This window comes from Amphiura filiformis, chromosome 2, assembly GCF_039555335.1.
Source record: "Amphiura filiformis chromosome 2, Afil_fr2py, whole genome shotgun sequence".
Taxonomy (NCBI): Eukaryota; Metazoa; Echinodermata; class Ophiuroidea; order Amphilepidida; family Amphiuridae; genus Amphiura; species Amphiura filiformis.
In genome coordinates, this window is record NC_092629.1 from 82,591,745 (window position 1) to 82,613,933 (window position 22,189).

The 22,189-nt window shown below is 37.5% G+C and overlaps 1 protein-coding gene and 1 long non-coding RNA gene across 2 annotated transcripts in view; one reads left to right on the top strand and one right to left on the bottom strand.

Moving 5' to 3' along the window:
- Positions 1-22,189, top strand: part of LOC140146705 (transient receptor potential cation channel subfamily M member 2-like) — a 375,948-nt gene that overhangs the window by 325,907 nt on the left and 27,852 nt on the right. The gene's annotated exons all lie outside the window — the stretch shown is intronic.
- Positions 13,344-21,668, bottom strand: LOC140137368 (uncharacterized). The gene is made up of 4 exons (XR_011856829.1): positions 21,576-21,668; positions 18,512-18,696; positions 17,206-17,339; positions 13,344-14,738 (listed from the first exon to the last, which is right to left on the bottom strand). It is a non-coding gene; the product is annotated as an uncharacterized lncRNA (long non-coding RNA).

Genomic DNA, 22,189 nt, shown 5'->3' on the forward strand with positions numbered 1-22,189 from the left:
TTGCCAACTTTTGTGTTGAGTTGGGGGCTGGGACACCAACTTCCAATTGGATTTACATTCGCTACCGGCAGTCGGCACCACCCCTGACTAATTAACTTTTAAATTAAAGACCCTTTCAGTGATCCCAGCGAAAGTGTAAAAAAAATTAAAATTGTTTATAAATTGCTTAAAAGTGAAGGAAGTCATTCAAATTATCATTTGGTATTTTCGAAATGAAAAATTTGGCAAAAAACAAAGAAAACAGCAGTTATATAACGAAGTTGAAGGCCCATTTGAATACTGTTAGTACCGTATCTAAATTACAGATTCATGTAAATTCCTTACTTTTGTTTTAAATACGCAACTTTCGGCTGAACCACTAGCAGGCTATGTTTACGGGGTATGGAAAACAAATTATTAGTGCTGATCGTGAGATTTTACTAATTTTTCGACTTTTTGCGTGAGATTATACTACATTGGCGTGAGACCGTGAGAAAGTGACCCAATGCGTTAGACTCACGGCCAATGTGTGAGAGTTCACAGCCCTGGCTTTTAGCAAAAATATAGGAATTAGAAATGATTTAGCAAAATGTGACAACACAACCATTTTTGGGTGCCCAGTATAACAACATGACCATATACATGTATGCCAATCTATTGAATGATTTATTAAAATACATAAAATTACCTGATCAAATAAACCTGCCCTTTATCACTTATGAATGTAGGCCCTACTCTTGTTCCGGTTTTACTGTGACATTTGCTTTATGCTCAAGTTTCTACACCTCCTCTCTACATTTCCCAAAAACTTTTTGACACCCCGGCCCTGTTCATACACCCAAAACATTTCCCCCACCTCCTATTCAGGACTCCAAAAGTGTCATGACCCCCCTACATTTTAACCCCCCCCCACCTAGGTATTTCTGAGCACTCCTTCATGTATAAATATAGACCATATCATTTCTTATCCAGCTTAGCTAGGGCCTTAAAAAACAATAAGAACCCTGTACATTTTTGAGAAGTCCCCTCACTATAAAATGTCGAGATGTTTTGTCATACAGTTTGTGTACAGTTGTGACCTTGTGAACTCATGCATATCACATGGCTGAACTGTACAGGTACATGTACATGTATATTATGTACAATCACATTAGAACACACTAATCTACAGGCAGATGAGATGTGTAAACATTACGGTACCTAAATTGCATGCAGCAGTATATTGTGCTAGAACTTGTAGATGGCCATGCAATGCATATGTGTCAAAAGTTTTGACCCTATTTTTTTCATAGCTGAACATCAATTTTGAGATGAGAATGGTATAATAAAATACCATTCCCGGATACCATTTTATATAAGGCCAAATAAAAAAATAAACATGTTTCACGTCCCCTCCCGCTTCCTTTTTTGAGGTTTCCTCAAATATATTTTTATTTTTTGAAATTTAGCTATAACTTTTCAAAAAATATGTCTAAGAAGTTGGGATGCTTTCTATAGCCTTGTTAAGATACAAGAAACATTTTAGGAAGGTTTTGTGATCATTAGAGGGGGTGTAACTCCCAGAATAACAAATAAAAAAGGGCCTCCTCCTTTTTCTAGGCATTAATATTGTATACGCTAAAACAGCCCTCTAAGTATGGGTATTTACACCAATTTTGCGATAAAAAATAGAAAATAAAAAGCCCCCTCTTCCTCCTTTTTTTCGAAAACCCGGACGGAAACATGTTTTATTTTTTATTTGGCCTAAAAGTAGGCCTATATTCATTGCTGGAAAGCATATTATTGATGCTTATATTTACAGGGTTATTTATCATTTTGTGTTTATTTCACCATCAATGCTATAGTATTAGTATATATATCCCCTGGACCAGTTAATTTTGATGGAACCAGTTTCTTTAGGTAGTGGTCATAAATACTTTGGCGGGGCAGGGGGGGGGTGGAAAATAAGGGTATCCAAAAAAAAATTGGGTCCTAGAAAGGGGGATAAAAAAAAATGGGGATCAAAAAATTTTTAGACTTTGGAATGATTTATGAATTTTTCATACATAAATATAAAGTTTATTAGAGAACAAGGACCACTTCCATGTCTTTTTGTGGTACTCTAGGGGGTTTATACCTCAGAATCTCACATTTGAAAAAAAAAAAAAAAAGTGCCTCATCGTTTCCTCGGGCACTGTTGGAAAAGACCGAAAACTACAGACAATGCTGATTTTACACTGAAAAAAAAAAACCAACAAAAAACACCTCCCTCCCTCATCAATTCATGAAAATCCTCTGGGCGAGAACCAAAATATTAATTTTATACGGCCTAAAGGTCTGTGATAATGTACGAGAAGGCATGCACATTCCAAATTTTTGTGCGTTCCTTAGACCCATCACATTTGCATCATGCTCCAGTTCATTGAGCCTAACACTCTGAAAATTGTAGCTCTTAAGCTCAAATTTGGAAACATTTTTGAATTTGTTAGCTCCAAATAATTTGGCCCAATTTACGTTCACAGACCTCCACAAAAATGTTGAAATTTCAGTTCATCAAGCCCCTATTATACCCCCCCCCCCCCCAAATCAGTTCTTAGTTCCCAAAGTTCGTGACGCACACCCCTGCTAAAATTTAACTTAAGTGCCCCAAGATATTATTCATGTACATTCTAGACTTGTGTCTAACAAAGCAGTCGTGTCAAAACAAACAATCCATTTAACCATTTAAAGATATAACTGAAAGCAAGCTTGCTTTTTGGTTGGACTTTTATTTACAAACTGAATTTATTTGCATGCAAAATTACTTAAATTAATCACGTGATGTGATCATTAATCAAGCATAGGAAGTTTACAATGAATGAAAATAAAAGACCTAATAAAAAGACCCTATTTTGCCGGACTCGGGGAGGACTCGAAGCCGAGTCCCCGAGTCCTTGGGGTCCGAGTCAGAGTCCAAGTCCAAGTCCGAGTCCTTGAAAAAAGGACTTGAGTTCGGACTCGAGTCCGAGTCCTCCAACACTGATGGCTTTAAGTACCAGTATTAAATTATGTACTCTCAAGCTTCAAATTAACACAATGTGTGCGCTTTACAATTTGGGTGTAACACTATGACTCCAATGAGTAATAAATCCAAATGGTAATTTTTATAGCTAATATTGTTGGTTTCTTTTTTAGGACATGAAGGGGGTTGGTCCAAAAACTTTAGACCATGAGAGGGGGATAAAAAATACACCCTTTTTTTTTTTTAAAAAAAATGTTGATGTCCGAGGTTCTAACTTTTCCAACCCACCCCACCAAGTATTTATGAACACTCCCTTAGAATCAATTGTTTCAACAACTTCATCAAAATGTGAACACTATTATTTAGAAGATAATACTTTGACATCAAGGGTGAAAATAATTAAGCTTGAACCAGGGACCCCATTCCACAGGCACTATTTTTGTTGAGACGGTAGTTTGGGAGTCCCTTTTTCTTTTCAGTGCCTGAGTATTAAGTTCAATCTAGGACCACAAAATCAAAAAGAGCCTGAAATGGCCCAACAGAAAATGTATGTGTTATAGCATAGACCCTGGGTGCGATGCTTGCTTCTATGTATACAGGGTGATGAAAATTATAAAAACCTTTGAAAACAATTTTGGGGTGCTCGATGATATGTTTTTGACATAGGGGCCTACTTGTTTTTGAGTGTCAAATACTATGTGTGTGAATTTCAAAACAAAACTGCCAATACAATTGGTCTTAAGGCTTTTATTAAAATAAACAGAGATACAGAGTATTTCATTGCTAAAAAGAAAACGAAACTCTCTTGCCACTTTCGTAAATGGAGATTTGATTATATTGTGACCTTGTGCATATGAACAGGTTATTTAATAGCATGATTACATCCGGAGGGGGGGTCACTCTCACACAAAAGTGCTACCCACCCACGTCCGACCACCTCTGAAATGCACCCTTAATAGAGTACCGAATTGATGATGTCACAAAATTTTTTTGCATTTCAGTGTTTTGAATGTATTAGTGGAGCATGATGAAAAACATCCACAGTCAAAATTTGGTGGGAATTGGATCATGAGGATCCGAGATATGGCCGCATGAATACGTAATTAGCCCCATTGAAATCAGTGTAAATTGGGGCTAATTACACTGATTTCAATGGGGCTAATTAGGTATTCATGCGGCCATATCTCGGGCCCTCATGATCCGATTCCCACCAAATTTGGACTGTGGATGTTTTTCATCATGTTCTACTGAAATATGGTCATGAAAATGTTGAAATGCAAAAAAGAAAATTTTATGACGTCACAATTCGGTAAGTGGCAAATTTTCACATAACCAAATTGCACCCCTTTATGGCGAAACACATGCAAAATCTTACCCTAAATGGCGTAGCACATGCACAAACCATACCCTAAAATGGCGTCAATTGAAAAATGTCCGATTTATACCCTAAGTGGCGTAAACAGAAAATGAGCTAATTTGATACACATCATACACAAAGTGTCTTTTTGATGTTGCAGACTATAAATTTATACTAAAGAAAACATGAACAACGGTAACAAGAATCAATTAAAAAGTTGTGATTTTTATCAAATTAGTGCAAATTCACTCAAACAATAATAATACTAACCCCAAACGTCTTAGGATCTGGCTGAAAAAGGACCCCATTTTCAAAATGACGTTGACGACACTGTGGTGAAAAACATACCCTTTTAGATGTTTTTCTGAATGGACGCGGGTGCGTAGCAAGTCAAATAGTGAGTGACCCCCCACCCCCCGGTTTACATGTAGTAGGCCTATATCTGGGTAGAAGTGACTGCATAATTTGTGTATTGTTGAGCACTACCGTACCTTTGTGGGCTTTTTGTGTATGATTTGATGTTAATTGTCATAATTATTTTTTGTTTATGAATAAAAACCAATAAATATTGAAAGATAAAAAAAGGAACCATATATCTTCTGATATCAATCGGGATCGTGCATCTAGGTAAAACTCCAGGACCAGGGGTAAAACTGTACGGGCGCCCCTCAGGATATTCCTCGGTTCCAAAGCACACAATGTTTAGTCATTTCACAATAGTAAAAGTACCAAACAACTGATGCGCAGTCATTAACCTCTAATCAGTGGCAGTGCCAGGAATTTGTGGCGGGGGAATTGTCGTGGGGGGGGCAAAGTGAATTTCAGGGGGGGCAAAGTTTTTTAAAAAAATGCCCAAAAATCCTGTAAAAAGTGGGAATTTTTGTTATTTTGGGATTTTACTGGGCGCAAAAGGGGGGGGGGCAAGGGTTCTGACTGGGGCATTTCCCCATGCCCCCCCCTCGTGGCACCGCCACTGCCTCTAATTGAGGTACAGCCCGGGGGTACAGCATCACATGTGACATGATCATGATGATCAGCACGTACAGGTAACCCGGGTAACAGCATACATATAGGACTAGCTGACTAGGAGAAGAAGTAAGCTTAAAGTAATCATGATTTTTAATACAATTATTATGAACATGTGAAATAGAGATTTACCAGCTTACCTTAGACTAGAGTCATGAGAGTAGACACACACTCATGTCGGTCGACGGAATTTGCTACCTCGATTTCTACGGTAATGTAGCATACATGTTCTGCACTACGTACTACCATGCCCATTGCCCATGGACGACAGGGTTGCCAAAACTTTTTAGCCCAAGTCGCGGGTATTAGCCGTGAAATGTCGCCCAAATAGCCAAAAAATCGCCCAAAATTTTAAAGTCGATTTAGGGGGGTTCTACACCCCCGTTTTATTTTGAAATTTTTGGAAAATGCTGAAATAATTTCTAAAAAAACAACAAAAACTGGAAAAAAAATAAAATTTTAAAAAAAAGCGGAAGAAAAATTTAAAGTCGATTTGAGGGGGTTCTATACCCCCGTTTATTTTGGAATTTTTGGGAAAAGCTGAAATAAATTATAAAAAACTAACAAAAAATTTAAAAAGTTAAAAAAAATATAAAAAAACTAAAAGACGGCTCAGGGGGTTCTACACCACTTTCTTTCTATTTTTTTAATGCTAAAATAAATTACAAAAAAAAATAACAAAAACTGATTTTTTGTTATAGGCCTAGCTAGGCCTACTGTTTCAAGGAAAATTTATTTGTGAATTATTGTGGAAATATTAAAATAAAATTGAAAGAAAAATGTTTAAACTGCAAATTGAAATAATGAAAAACTAACAAACATTTTAAAAAATTTAAGAAAAAAATAAACGGCAAGGAAAATAAAATGTTGACTTTTGACTTAATTTTTTAATTTTTAGGAAATGCTGAAACAAATTAAAAATTATTTTTAAAAAAATGCCAGGAAAACAATCACATTTATTAATATACATGCCATTCATTGCAATATAGGGGAGGGGGATAGGCCTACAAAAAGTTGCCTTCAGCTGAGTGATAACAACATTTGCGTGTAATATTTTTAATCAAATTCAAAACGGCCAGTACCTTTGATCATCATGCCGTTTCAAAAGAAAATGTGCGGTAGGTGTTTACATTTTTATTTCAAAAGAACCGCCAACAGAAAAAAAAAAACTTATGTTGAAATAAAAACTTAAACTTGGCACCCCGCTGACACTAAGAAGCTACTTAAGTCGTCTTAAAGTCATAATGTACGATCTTTTTTCAGAATTTACCTTTATTTTTTTCAAAACCGATTTTTTGGCATATTTGTAATACTTACACATGTTCTAACTTAAATCTATGAGCAAACTGTTAAATTCGTCCTATTTGTAGTAAAACGGGACGATTTTCTGTTGATCCGACATAAAGTCATAATTTTTTTAGATTATGACTTTATGTCGGCCACGATCGCAAACCGTAGTCTCGTACAAAACTAGCTTGGTTACGCTACCTCCACATGTGGAGGGAGCGTAACCAAACTGGCCGCGTAGGAGACTAACTCTGAGGCCGTACTCGCTGTCCTAATCCAAATAGTGCGAGATGTTTCGAGTGATAGAGGTGAAGTTTATGATGTTGTTTCTTTGCAAATTCCCAATGTTTTTCGCGTCCAAATGTATTGGGAACTTTCATAATGATTGCATATTATCATTTTAGAAGAAAAAAAGAAAAATCTAAAAATTTAAAAAGATCGTACATTAAGGCTTTAAACCACTTGTGAGTATTTAGATGGGAATATTCTAAGGATAATCCTCCAGCTCAAGTGGTCTTTTGCAACAACATGTGATGCGATTAACCAGCCCCCCTCCCTGTGCGTGCCATTGTCATGGGAAGCACACTGACCACAGAGTGTTTTGTAACTTTTGCTTATTGAATTAGTTGTTTGGCGCTTTTGTTGAATGACCATTGAAAGAATTGGCAATCATGATCAAAAAATAAGTTTTGAAGTCGGCTTTGTCACAGATCGCCCAACATTTAATACATTTCGCGGGTGAGATTTTCAAAGTAGCCCAAAAGTCGCGAAATCGCGGGAGCACTTTCTTTGTCGCGGGACGGAAGTTGAAAATCGCCCAATTGGGCGCCCAAATCGCGGGTTTGGCAACCCTGATGGACGAAAAGAAACACCATGACACACTCACACAGTCGACAAGGTCAAACAATTGTTCACTATTATACTTCTCAATGCACTGCACACAGGTACATTTACGTACATGTACAGGAACTAAAAAACACCCAATTGGGCGGAAAAGCTCTTGACTTTAAAACTTCCGGTACTTACTGGGAAGTTACTGACCGATCAATAAATGGTCACAAAACCCATTGTAATTTCAATTTTAATAGAGCTTCAAAGACTCAAATCCTTTATAAATCGGCTAAATTGAAAGGAAAAGATATCAAATTACTGCCGCGGCCTGAGACTGGCAAAAGTAGCCCAATTTTAGACAAGTAGCGGCAGGCTTTTTTGAGTAGCGGCAAGTGATCGCCAAGTAGCCCAATTGTGCGCCTAAGGCGCTGCGTTGGCATCACTGAATGCTGATCGATGCGGCTTTATAAGCCAATTTTGTGAGACGACCCCTTAATTGGACCTATACTCTTACGTTGAATTGCTATATGCCTCGCTATTCATGAACGAAATATCGAATCATGTGTAACAGTGATAGCTGTAAGCCTGTAACAGAGGTTTGATGAGGGCGTTTTTGCAAGAAGCGACTATAACAAAAATCATTCGTAGAACTTACAACTTTTTTATTCAAATCTAACATGACTTTATACTTTTCCTGCAGGCAAGTTTTCTCCTGATCCACACTGTAAAATGTTTAAAAGGTAAGCTAGCGTAACCTACAAAGAAATATACGCAAATTGGGGCAAATTGATAAACACAAAATACATTTTTGACACACAATTAGACTGTGCAACCATTTTGCACCTTTTCATGCCCGACTTGATCAGAATGTGATTTTCTGGTTGTGCAGATTTTTTTTTTAATAACAAAATTCAGACATCAAATTGATTAAATTTAGTTTCAATGACAGCAAAACACTATTATCTAACTACCTGTGTCAAAAAAATCGAGAAAAGCGGTATATTTTTTCATTTGAAGCATTTCTGGGAAGCAAAATACTTGTAACAAAAAAATGAAATAATAATGCATTGTTGAACAGCTTCATTTTTTTGACATACTAGCGCCCAGAAAATAAAAGGGAGTAATTTCTTTGATTTCCTTGATGAAAGAAAGCCTATTTTTGTTTTGCACTTGTATTCTACTCAAACAGCTTTTTCAAACAAGGGCTAAATATATTTTGTATGGTTTTTACTGCAAATATGAGACATCAAACTACTCTTTTTGGTCTAAAAATGGCAATTAGGCCTACAGTAGGCCTACGCCTAAACATTAAATGGTGAGGTAATATCATGATATGTGCTGGATGCAGTGACATAGCCAGGATGTTTTCGGAGGAGGGGGGGGGCAAGAGGGGTTAGACAAAGCAACTCAGAGGGGGGGGGTTTGACAAAATGGTCAAAATGACCGAAAATGTACAAAAAAAAGGTTTAAAAATCCAAAATATCAAGGCGGTAAAGATCCTACGGGTGGGGTGGGCTGGGTGGGGTCGTTCGAGACTTACCATAGAGCTACCGGAATGCCGGAGGAGTAGGCCTGGTGGTGCGAAGGGCTGGTGCGATTGGCTCTTCACTTTTTCAACTGAGGGGCCGGGCTGTGCAATAATTTGAGCCCGGGGGTACTGGGGATATTTGACCAACTAGGGAGGGGGTGGAGCAATTTATGGCAAGCCAAGGGGGGGGATTTTGGCACACATTCATGGGACGCTTGCGTCGGTATTAAATAAAAAGCTCTACTGAAAAAGGCTTAGTACAGAAACGATTAAATATGCAAATTTACCTGTTCGCTGCTCTCGCAAAATTGGGCAAATCCCAAAGCAGCGCCAAGGGGGGGGGGGGGTGACAGGCCAAGAGTGGGGTGGGCAAGCAATATTTTGGCGGACTGTGAGGGGAGGCACCCGGGGGGAGGCAATCAATATTTGGCGGGCCCTTTGGAAATATTAGCCTACCCCCGGCTTATACTGGTACTTGCACAGCCCCTGATGGGGGAGTACCCCCTCCAATAATTTGGCAGGTCCAAAAAATGTATGGATATAAAATGTACATGTGTAAGGAAAGGGGGGGGGGCAAGCGAATTTTGGCAGACCATTTTGAGAATTCACCACCATTCACCACCCCGGGGGTACACATAATTATTGCACCACCCCTTAACATTAAGGGTAGGCATATGTTAAAGATGGGAGATTACTTTTTCTGGAACTAGAATTCTTCCTTCCTTGCATAACCCCCACCTCCATAATTCACCACCCCAGGGGACATGGGTCGGGACAGGGGTATATTCAATTTAAGGAAAATCATGGCTTAACCCACCACTTATAGCAACAGACACCATTTAAGGGACCGTTCACAAACACTTGTAAGGGGGGGGCTGATACAAAAAGGGGGGCCTGAAATTTTTTGTCCTCCTAAGGGGGGGGGCCTGAAAAAAATGACCACAAATTTTCCTAGAAAAATTGAGTTTATATGCTTTTCTATGGGGTTGACCCATAATTTCATGTCAAAAAGGGGGGCTCGAAACAAGTGTTTGTGAACGGTCCCTAATTACTATTCCTTTCAGAAAAGTATATTACAGAACATATCAAAAGTCCCCAAAAGTTAAGTAGTGCGGGAACTGTTCCTAATTTGAATAAAAACAAAATGGCCGCCTATGCAGGGGTGAAAATCCAAAATTTGTCAAATCTTGTTTAAAACCATACCAGTGTATTGCTCTCATCAGCAGGATTCGGAAAAAGTATGGTTTGACCAGTCTCCGATTACACTGAGTTATAGGCAAAAAGGTCAAATTATGGGGTCCACAATCGACAATGGAAATGTGCTCCCAATTTTAATCCAACTTGTCTCAAATTGTTCCTTTGGCAAAGATAAATCAAGATGAGAAAGAAAAGTTGCATTGTTTGACGGGTTTTTACACAATAATAACATCACAAAATAGGTCAAGGTCAACATGGCTGAATGGAGTTCAATCTTCTTTGCCATGTTACCAAGGTAAAAAACCACCTGAGGTATGGCAAAATATATGAAAACATTTTTATCAAAATCGGTGCATATTTTTCAATTTGTGTCCCCCCTGTGGAATCCAAATTTTGACTTAAGAAATGTACATCGGTGATAAGTCAAGCAATAATTTTTCTGAATCCTTTAACAAGAGGATTAAATTGGTATGGGTTTCGACAACATTGGCCTTATGCAAATTAGGCACTGTTCCACTACTTGGACTTTTGGGGACTTTAGTACTGGTGATTAAGGGTACTACACCCCTGGCCAATTTTGTGCCTATTTTTGCATTTTTCTCACAAATTATACCGCATTGGTGACAAGAAATATGTATATTATAGGGGCAAGGACTACAACTACTGCAATGAAAATTCAGCAACTCAAGGCAAGTAGTTATTGATTTATTGATCAAATATTGTTTTCCATCATTTTTGGCTGTAATTCCACAACTGTTGTCTGTGCTGAAATAAAATTTCCAATGCAGTAGTTGTAGTCCTTGCCCCTATTATATACATATCTTACTTGTCACCAATGCGCTATAATTTTTGAGAAAAATGCAAAAAGGCAAAATTTGGAACAGGGGTGTAGTATAAAATGATTTCTGTTGCAATTAGTGGCGGGCGAAGTCCTAGCCATAGGTCAAACGTGGAGGAACTCTATACCTTCTTGGGACCAGAGGAATAATTTGATATGGTTTTGACTGAAACCAAAGCTTGTTATTTTCTTTTACCATTGTATTACCCATAAAACATGCGGCCATTTTGAATTTCACTTTATCGGGTCAAGACGCCAAAATTGAGTGTGATAAACATTTTGTTTGAAATCAGCACCCTCAAGTCACCCTAACCTTCTTACTTATCCACTTTGAACATGAAATGCTTTCTACAATCTGGACCCGTCTACTCCGAAATATTTAAGAAATTATTACAATTCACTGCAGTCAAGAAATCAACAGTCAATCAGTCCAGCAACTTCGGTCAGAGTTCAGTTTTTGCTGGCAAAAGTGCCTGATTTAATCAAGAACATAAACAGAAATACATGACTTTTAATAAATCATTCAACATATTTTTATCTCAAGTCTTAAGTGCACTAGTGCACAATGAAAACCCATGCCTTTTAATTTCTTAACATGTTACTTAATAATTGGACAAATCTGGCCTCATTACACTCAAGAAGTAATATTTTGTTACTAAATAATTAGTTTTGAGATGCAAAAAGTGATACATTTATCACTTTTTTTTTAGTTTTTGCCATTTTTGGCATTTTTTTTTAAAACCATGTTTTTTTTCCACCTGTAGCAAAAACCTACAGACCCTGCTTCGGCTGCATGTATAATGTACATCACTAACCACAAATCACAAGGGGTAAAACTCAAATCAATCAATATTCACACAAATCAGTTAGCCAATCAATCAAACAGGTTTAATCGACAAAGCAATTAATAATTCATTCAATAAATCAAGTAATCATCATTCAGTCAATCCTATCACCCGATCAGCCACACGTGGATCAATCATCATAGATTGCAAGAATATTTACAAATTGAATTGAATGAATGATACAATGTAGTATAGGCCTATAATATTGTAGACCCATATGTAACCAATTGCATAATATATCAATATCATATATTTAATGGATGAAGAAAAGTACAATATATTTCAAAGAGAAATTAAAAAAAAAATTCAAATCGAATATTGTAAACTAGATAAACCCATCCAAAAAAGAAAGTATCCAGTTTGAGTTTGGTCCATAAGTCAAAGATGGGGTCTAAATCAGGACCTACCAAAAGTATGTTACAGATAAATTTATTCCATACAGTTTGATACCTAATTTGTCCAAATCGATGCAGAATTGATGACACAATGACCTTTTGAATGCACCTACCCAGGATTTTAAAGTTGCAGTAATTCCTATGTGGGTTTCCTGCTTCTCAAGATTCTTCATAAAGGTACACCATAACAAAGACGGACTAAGACTGTTTGACTTCACATCGTGTGTTTTATTGAATACAGATATTTGTGTACTACTTGCTCAATGTTTTACCTTCAAGTCAATATCTGGTATGTCCTCCTGCTGCATCAATGACTGCCAGACATCTGCGGCACACACCCTCAGTGAAACAAAATGAATATTGAGCAGCAAGATCAAATCAATAGCAATTATTGCAACTTTCAACATTGATTTGATTGCATTCAAATGGCCATTTTTGTCATCAATAATGAATCGATTTGGACAAATGAGGTATCAAACTGTACGGAATAAATTCATCTATAACATACTTTTGGTAGGTAACACCCCTTCTTTGACTTATGGACCAAAATTAAACTGGATACCTTTTTGTGATGGGTTTATCATACCATGTGATGAACTGAGATATAAATACATTTAAATATAAGTATAAATTACATTAATTCCAATAAATAAAAATCTACGTCTACATACTATTTTAAGCAATTTATATACAATTCAAATGTGTCCATAATAATCATAATTACTAATAAGAACCTAAAAAAAGAAAAGTTTATAGTTTACAATACCAAGTTTGAAGTTGATTGGTTATTGCGTTTAAGCTGCAGAGTGGATAATGTAAATAAGCAAATAAATAATCATAAATACGCAAATAACATGACACAAAACTATACAGCACATCAGGCCACCATATCCAATCCCCATACCAAGTTTGAAGTTGATCAGTTATGGTGTTGCACAGTGGATTAATGAATTTGCCCCCCCAGCCAAACCACATAACAGCCAAACAACCAACCAATCAGGCAGGCAACCATTTGAGCCATAACATATGGTCATTTTCTAGTTAGGGGTTGAAATTTCGGGTTGAAATTTTAAATCCCTTATGTATGCTTCTGTTTGCTGAAATCATGGATATAAGTAGTATAAATTCCAGTAAAATAATGTTTCAAAGCTTAACCTTTAGATTTATAGTTTTTTTTAAAAAAGAAGACATTTCCATAACATTTGTAATTGGACTATTGAACATTTTAACATCGATTGTCATTTATTATGGATATTTCCCAACCTTAAAGATGGTTTTTAAGTTGAAATTCCTACACTAATTTGAATATCTAACTTCATGTACAAATACCACCAGTGCTCATAAAAGTACAATATTTGGCCAACGACTACAAGCTGATATGAAAAAATAGGTTACAAATATCATTACAGTATAAAGCCAAAGAACTAAATATCAGTTATGTTCACCCCTGTATATCCTAAACCTGAACAAAGCTAAAGACAAATATGTCAAATTAAAACAAGCAGCCAATACCTGTACCCTTTAGCTCAATACCTGTACCCTTTAGCTCTTATTTAAGACCTATTTGTTGAAATTGGTGGAGGATTAAAGAAACAGTGATCTAAAATCTATGAAAGAAACAAAATCAAAAGTTCCACATTTGTGCTCTAATATAATCAAGGAATGCACAACGCTAGTTTTAACGTGCTAATCAATGGAAGCACGGCGCTAGTTCTCTTGTTCAAGAACGATTTGTAATACAAATCAATAGGGCATGGAATGGAGCAAACTGCAACTTTTTAATTTGCATCTTCCTTGGGTTTTATTACATTGTTGTGTCAGTATTTCTTGAACGATTTCAAAGAATGACATCTTAAAAGTTGAGCTAAAAGATGCAGCTATTGGCTGCTAGTTCCAATTATGACATATCTGTCTCTGTTTAGGACATACAGGGGGTGAACATAACTGGTACTAATTATTATGCTTACTGTGTTATGCTACTACATGTACAAGTATTGAATTTCAGTTGTGACAAAAAGAAATTATCACATCAAGTAATGAAATAAGGCTCTTTTGTTTCGGAGACTTCAGTCACTGGTTGTTAACATTGTAGAACTAGTTTTATGAACAGAACACTGTTGGTATCATTCAAGATGTTATTTTCTTATATTTATTGAATCAATGCATGTACTTCTATGTGGCAAATATTATAGATTTATCACACTTCTATTTTTTTCGTCCATTTGTTAAGTATGGTGTTAACAACTTAACATACATGTGAAGCCTCCGAAAAAAGCCATTTAGCTCTGTACGATCACAAATCAATGGTCAGTATGGCCACCATCCACAGTCTGTGGATGCATGAAAGTGAATGTAAAATAAGGTAAACACTGCATGGTAATATTGCTGCAGGTGCATCTTGTTGTGTTGTTGCTGGTGCATCTGTTGTTACTCCTGCATCTGCATCAGGTGCTATTGCTGGTATGTCATCCGAGTCTGAAAAAAAAAGACGGGTAGAAACAATGAAGGTTTAAAACTTTAAATGAACAGCATGATTTCAAAGTGTTTGGGTCTAGTCAAATAAAATTGGGCATAATTATAGGGCTATGAAAATTCAAATTTTTCTCAATTTGGTAGAAGAGCCACAGCTTTTGGAGTTTTACTCAAGGTGAATTGATGAACTGGAGGTAATATCCCGAACTGGCATTCTTCTCTTCCGTGGGGATCGATCTTCTCTTTCATGGGGATCTTTGGAACTGCTTGGAGGCCGGTCGAGTGCAGATCCGTCAGTACACGCTTTTCAATAGGGAATAAATGCTAACCTCAGTCATCGTGACATCATCCAAGCAGCAAAGTTCATTTCCCATTGAAAAAGCGTGTACTGACGGATCTGCAGTAGACCGTTCTGTTGAGAGCCTTAAAATGCATGGGAGTCTTGACCACTATCACATACCAGTACCACCTTTATTTATGTCAGTGCCCCTCCCACACACACACTGATGGTGCCCCATCAAAATGAAAATAAGCCCCTCAACTATCCCAAGTGTAGATACAAGGTGCAATTCATATATTGTTAATTTCAAATGAGGCCACCATATACTATGACCGTACCAAGTTTAAAGTTGATCGGTGATTGCGTTTGAGCTGCAGAGTGGATAAACGGAAATGTAGGCAAACCATGCAAATGAGCTCATTAATATTCATAAATATGCAAATAATGTGATGCAAAAATAGAGGTAATTTTTGGGCTAATTTCTGCCCGTTGTTGTGTAAAATAGGGATAAGAAATGCTGAAAATGTTCTTGAAACTGAGCAAAATTTCTTTTTTTTAAACTTTAGGTACGATCATGTACGTGTTACGCCTTTGAATAGGCAGTGACAACACTGGGTCGAAAAAGCCCTTTTACCCATTGTAAAGCATGTCAATTCATGGAAAATTAAAACTCTTTGGAAAATTAAGCTTGGAAATTAAATTAAGTTTGGAAATTAAATAAGCCCTTTTGTAAAAATATAACCCATTGGCATCAAAAAACAACATAACATGCAGAAATCAGAAAGGTTTGTATATCACGTAACTAACGAAGGCACCACCCGAGCAATACAAAAAGAATCACGGGCCATGTCGAATTTGATTGTCAGAAGCAAACTAGTATTTGCTTTTCGCTCCGTCTTTTCCCAGCCATTTTAAAACACAATTTGATATTAATGTGTACACAATTACATTGTGTTGTAGTTGACGAGGGTAATTCAAAACGTTCTACCTCCATCATCACATCTCTGTTATCTTATGTCCAAGGAAATGGAAATGATCCATGATTATACTCTTTATCTTGGTGATTAAAATGTGATTTTGGTTGTTAAGGGGGTGCTACACCACTGGCCAATTTTGTGCCTATTTTTGAATTTTTCTCAAAAATTATAGCGAATTGGGTGACGAGTAAGATAGGCCTACGTATATTATAGGGGCAAGGGCTACGACTACTGCACTGAAAATTCAGCAAATCAAGGCAAGCAGTTATTGATTTATTGATCAAATATTGGTTTTCCCTCATTTTTGACTGTAACTCCACAACTGTTGTTTTTTCTGAAATAAAACTTCCAGTGCAGTAGTTGTAGTCCTTGCCCCTATAATATACGTATCTTACTTGTCACCAATGCGATATAATTTTTGAGAAAAATGGAAAAATAGGCACAAAACTAGGCAGGGGTGTAGTACCCCCTTAAACATGTTGATAAAAGCGAATTATTTGGTACATCGGAAACGGTCTGAAAAGAAAGGCTAATTTAGATCAAAAAGATTGCTCATATCTATGTGGAAATCATTACAGATTTCTGAAAATGATTTAATTTTTCTTTTTTTGTTCAAATAATTAAATCCATATATATCAATGCTTGCAGATAGTACAGTTTTACTGTGTAGTTTTACTGTGTATCGTGTCTTTTGCACAACAAAACCTATACAAAACCAAAACCTATGTTCAGAATAACCTTCATAATGTCCCTTTTCCATAGGTTGTTGACTTCGATCGGGTCAGCACTAGCCCTGTTGGTTCAAAAGTCGTATGCACAGCTTTTGTACTTTGTAAGTATACGGTACTTAGGTTTAAGAACTGTTCATCTTATTTCCTCGTCAAGATGCATCCATTGTTTAAAATAATTAGGACATTTTACGTATTATCCTTAAACGTAGTCAAGTCGAAATCTGACAAACTTCACTTACATTTGCCTGTTGAACCCTTTGATGTTTTCTTCTCATTATTAAACATGTCCCAATGCATGTCAGGGAGCTCAAATAGGAACAAAATATTTATTTCTTCAAAAGAGATTTGTGAATCTTAAAAACATACCAATGTGCCACCAGATCAAGACACATCATTTATTGCCCATCATGACCCAAGATCAGAACATCTCTGCCAATTAGAAGAATGATCTATTGATCTTGTTACTGCAGTTTAATACTTACCGTGGTCTCACTGTGCTTCTTCACCTTTGCCAGAGGAATAATAACTTTGAAGTCCTCTTCTGTGAATATGCTGCCTTCTCACAGCTACGGCAATTCCAGCATGCGCTTGGTTTTTTAACTTTCCCTTTAAATCTCTGTGGAAGGAAGGGAAATATTTTAATGATAAAAATAAAATTCAATAATAATCACAGAAACATTTTGATGCATATTATAAACTCTTCATAAACAAAAATTTGATTTACATTTCACAATGCTTCTTCCACAAAATTTGCATAAGGTGATAATACAATATTGCTTTTTAAAACTTATGTTAGTGCACGTTATCGAGTTTGGGTGAGCGGTGGCGAGTGAGAGCGATCGCTCACCTCAAACGGCAAGGCCTGATATTGTTTCAGTCAGATTTCTAATGTGTCATTGGGATGAAGAGGCTAACCATGTGGCATACAGTTCATGTAAGTTTTGACTAATTGTTCTTACAAGCTATAAAAAAGTTACTATGCTTGTTTTGCCTCTAATTTTCTACAAAAATAGTAGAATTCCATAATTATTATTATTACTATAAATGGAAGCAATTTTAATAAACAAAATCAAAATAAAGACTTTTTGTTTTTGTGTATTTGTGGCAGCTATTATTATTACATGTTTTGGATGAATAATACATTAATTTCTAACAATTTATGGGGAAGTATGAAGAGTTGCTAATATTTTCACCACTATGTTGGACGCATGATTTTTTTACTGGACACAAATATTTTATGCATTTGCCACACATTGTACATGTATGCATCATGGGTCTGCTTAACAGGATGCCTGAATTTCTTGTAAATTATGTTAGAATAGATTACAATTTGAAATGACTTGTTACTCTTGGTGGGTAAATGTGTGTAGGGTTTAAACTCTTTCCCTAGACTAGACAAGTCTTTTTCAGAGGGCTGGGTTTTAATTCTATTGAGTCCCACCAACAGAGCTCTGAGGATGGCACTCAATAGAGCTATCTATTTTCCACAGTACAGTATGCCTACAGTGGCACCGATAGGGAGGGGTGCAAATTAGGTAGACTGTGCCTCTATCAGACAGGACCAGCTAGAATTGGTCTAAAAGCAATATTGTGATAAATTGGATTAATCATACCTGACCAAATTTATTCTGTATCACCCTTTTTTATACATGTAACAATTTTTGGGTTATAAGAATAAATGCATTGACACTCGAAAACCAAACACAAACAGGCCCTGCCTTATTGATAACTTTCTTGTGAAAAACTATACACTTTTTAATATGGAAAGCTTTAAAGTGGTTCACTTACATGTTCAAATTATTAGCTTCCCGCCTATGAAAATGATCCATGTTTATTTATTATCTGATGCTCACAATCACATGTACAGGGTGCCTTCAAGTTCTGCCAACATTAAGATTAACCTGACCATATCTCCATCATCTGCCAACAACATCCCTTTCATCATAAAGAAGTTGCAAGTGTCATCATCAATTCTGTGGGTACAAAAAAAAATGTAGTCATGCCATGTAGCCTGTGGACAATTTATTCCAAAAACATAGCACTTTTATTTAATAGTGTAGTCTGCAGGGCAGAGTACATGTGTACATACACTATGTTAGGTTATTGTTATTTCACTCCAGAAAATTGATTTCAATTCTATTCAAATGCAATTCTTTCTACACCTGGAGTCTTGCTATTCAATTCCAATTCAATCCACCTAGCTTTAGAATTAATTCAATTCGATTCAAATTCAATTTTTCAATTTCAAAATCATTTCATTTCAATTCCAATCCAATGCAGTGAAATTAACAGCGAATCAATTTCAATTCAATTCTGAGCATTCATTTCAATTCCAATTCAATTCCAATTCCAATACAGTTGCAGTTTGTGTTAATTGACCAAAGGCTGATGCATGTGTTATGCTTCCGTCAATTGCAAGCCCGGCTACCAGGGACCCGGGCACTGTAGACACAATACCCGGGACTGTCACCCTGAAATTACCAGACAGTACGTCCCCGGTCCCAGGGACTGTACCCAAAGCATAGCAGGGATTATTACAATTGCCTTTGGTAATAGATCCCGCTACGTCCCCGCTGTGCCCGGGTCCCTGGTAGCCGGGCTTGCAATTGACGGAAGCATAACAATGTGCTATTCCCGGCTGACATGGGCGGAAACAGTACCGGGGGTTTCACCCACAATTTGTGCCCCGGTACCCGGGACAATACCCGGGGCATAGCGGGGATTATTACAATTGCCTTTGGTAATCTCCCCCGCTACGTCCCCGCTGTGCCCGGGTCCCTGGTAGCCGGGCTTGCAATTGATGGAAGCATTAAAGTACGGTATTGGGAATATTGATTTTTTGTGCCTTATTTTTTACTGTAACTTTGTAACCCAGCAAGGTATTGAGATGGATGTTTTGGTATTGATGTCTAGTTTTTATACAATGTGACCAGTTTTGTAGGGTTCTGAATTCTAACAAAACCTGAGAAGAATTACAATCATTTATGTGTGAAAGCATCATAAGCATTTATTTTTCTGATTTTGAGCACGTAAGACATTTGGCCCCCAATTCAAGGCGCATGACCTTTAAAAGCGCTTTTAAATTTCAACATAATCCCATCAGCCCTCGAATTAAGGATCTGAAGGGGCACGGCAACTTTGCGAAATAAGGTGTTTTTCAAGTTCACCGACAAGCATGAATACCTAGCCGATGCACAAAGTGCGGGGGCCGGGGCCAGCGTAGTCCACTTGCCCATTTTGCATTTTGCTGGGGCCAGTATGCAAAATGGGTGGACTATACGGAGAAGTCTACTTAGTACTTGCCGCTTAGAAGATGATTTTACTTCACTGCGCAATCTCACCAAAAATGCTACCGGTGACAAGCGGCAAGCCGATATATCGATCACTCCACCGCTTTGCCGCAGCGACAGCACCACTGGAGTTGAATTCAAATCAACTCGGAGCAGTGCTGCTCTGACGTATGAAAATACAAAATACGATTTTGGAGCGGTGCTGAGCGCGCGAGCGGCAAGAGTGGCTTTCAGAGTCATGCCGCTGCCGCTCAGGCAACGCCGCTCCGCCTGCAGAATTGCAGAAATGAAGTGAATTAGCCGCATGATCATAGTGAGGAACACCCCACCTTCGCGTCCTTTATCATATGGGTGTCTATCCTGCTACGGTGGGGAATGCTTACGTACATTTCCCCGATAGCGAGTCAGTTCCACACAAATTCAATGGGTGCGACAACAAAACTTGCGCGCAGTGCGCTGTGTCATGTTGGCTCCCGATCTCCTAGCATGCTGTGCGGATGAACTTACTGGGGACCATCATGATCTTCCGCTACGTGTTTCAGGAACTACTTATTGTCCAACGTAGTGAAGAGCAGTATTCCGTTTAAAAAAATGTCAGTATGATAACACTACTCAATGTCTGTGCTGACGAAACTGTCTAAGTTGGATGTGGATAACTAGTCGGGATTATGCACTTTCAGTTTCTCACGCGTTTGAACGGGAATTGGATTGCGTACTTTTTCGATGTCTAGTGAGCAAATTTCTTCAATATTTTGAGAAAATGATGTCAAATTTTCTATTCTATATTGTTTGGTAATAATGTCTTTTGCCAATAGTATGTTTAAAGTTGTAATTTTGTGTTTTTGATCGCAAAGATCGGATATTTTCGTTCCCGATTCGAATTCTGAACCCTTCGCAAGGGTGCCGATTTCGGCAGAACTTTGACGATAATTTTGCCTTTTTGGACACTAAAATGCATTCGATCCTTAATTTTGTTTCAACCGAGTCTTAAATTAGCAAGCACATTAAGGTTGGTGCCACTTTTATATACATTGATAAAATTTTAAAGATTTTTTTTCAAGTTTCTAACCGGCGCAAATCGTTAAGTGTGTATTTCCCATTGACATCCAAAATGGGAAATACGAGTCTGATGGACATAGGAACGGCGTCCATGAGACTCAGCGAGTCTAGATAACTACATGTACATACATCGAATGTATGGAGCCGGTATATAAACCATAAGGATTGTGAAAAGCCGTAACTCACACATACGATGGGTGTACACGGGATGATGCATGAGGCTTCATGCCGCTCGGCAGAAAGTATGAAACCAGCATAAGATAGGGGACCTCGAGCTAAAACATGATATACATGTACTAATTATCTGATTTACAATGTATCTCGCCATGGCGACTGAGCGGAGTCAAATTCGGCAGGCTTGTGCATGCAATCAGCAATGTCATGATGTCGATCATGTCGATGACACATCCCCACATTCGTGACCTAAAACTACTGTCCGTGAGTTACGAATTCAAGCGGAATACAGTATAAATGTTCAACACTCTGTACGTGGTTTATCTTACCTTTAATTTTGACGGAAGTTCAAGAATTTGACCTAAAACCAGCTGCCGAATCACCACCCGACATGCCTATATGCATGTATGGTTGAGTCCAATCGCAACTTCATTTGTCAACAATTTATGCTCCCGGTGCATTTAACTTAATTTTAATTCGCCCAAACGAACTGCTAAATAGCACCAACAAAATGCGAAAACTTGCCATGGAAAATGCAATAAACATACCATACACCATATCATGTAAAACTAACGAAGAAAGTTTATTATTAAAATGGTCCTATAGCAAAATATGCTGACAAAAACTCAAACTCACGTAAAAATGCTCTGTTGTCATGTATTATCAGGTCGTAGGGATTTCTGAATAAATTGGGTTAAAACTTTCTAGCTTGGCAACACCCCGTGCTGCTGTAGTCTTGAATCGATACATAACGATATACTGGTTATCCTAGGCTAAGACTACTCTGCTGGTACCAACATATATCGATACTGTTTGTACACCAGTACCCCTTATATATGGATGCTGCTATAGTCGACGGGTGATACCATCACCAACACTGTGCCTCTTATCAACTCTGTCAGATCCGAACAACTACGATTCCTGGGACATATCCTGAGGATGC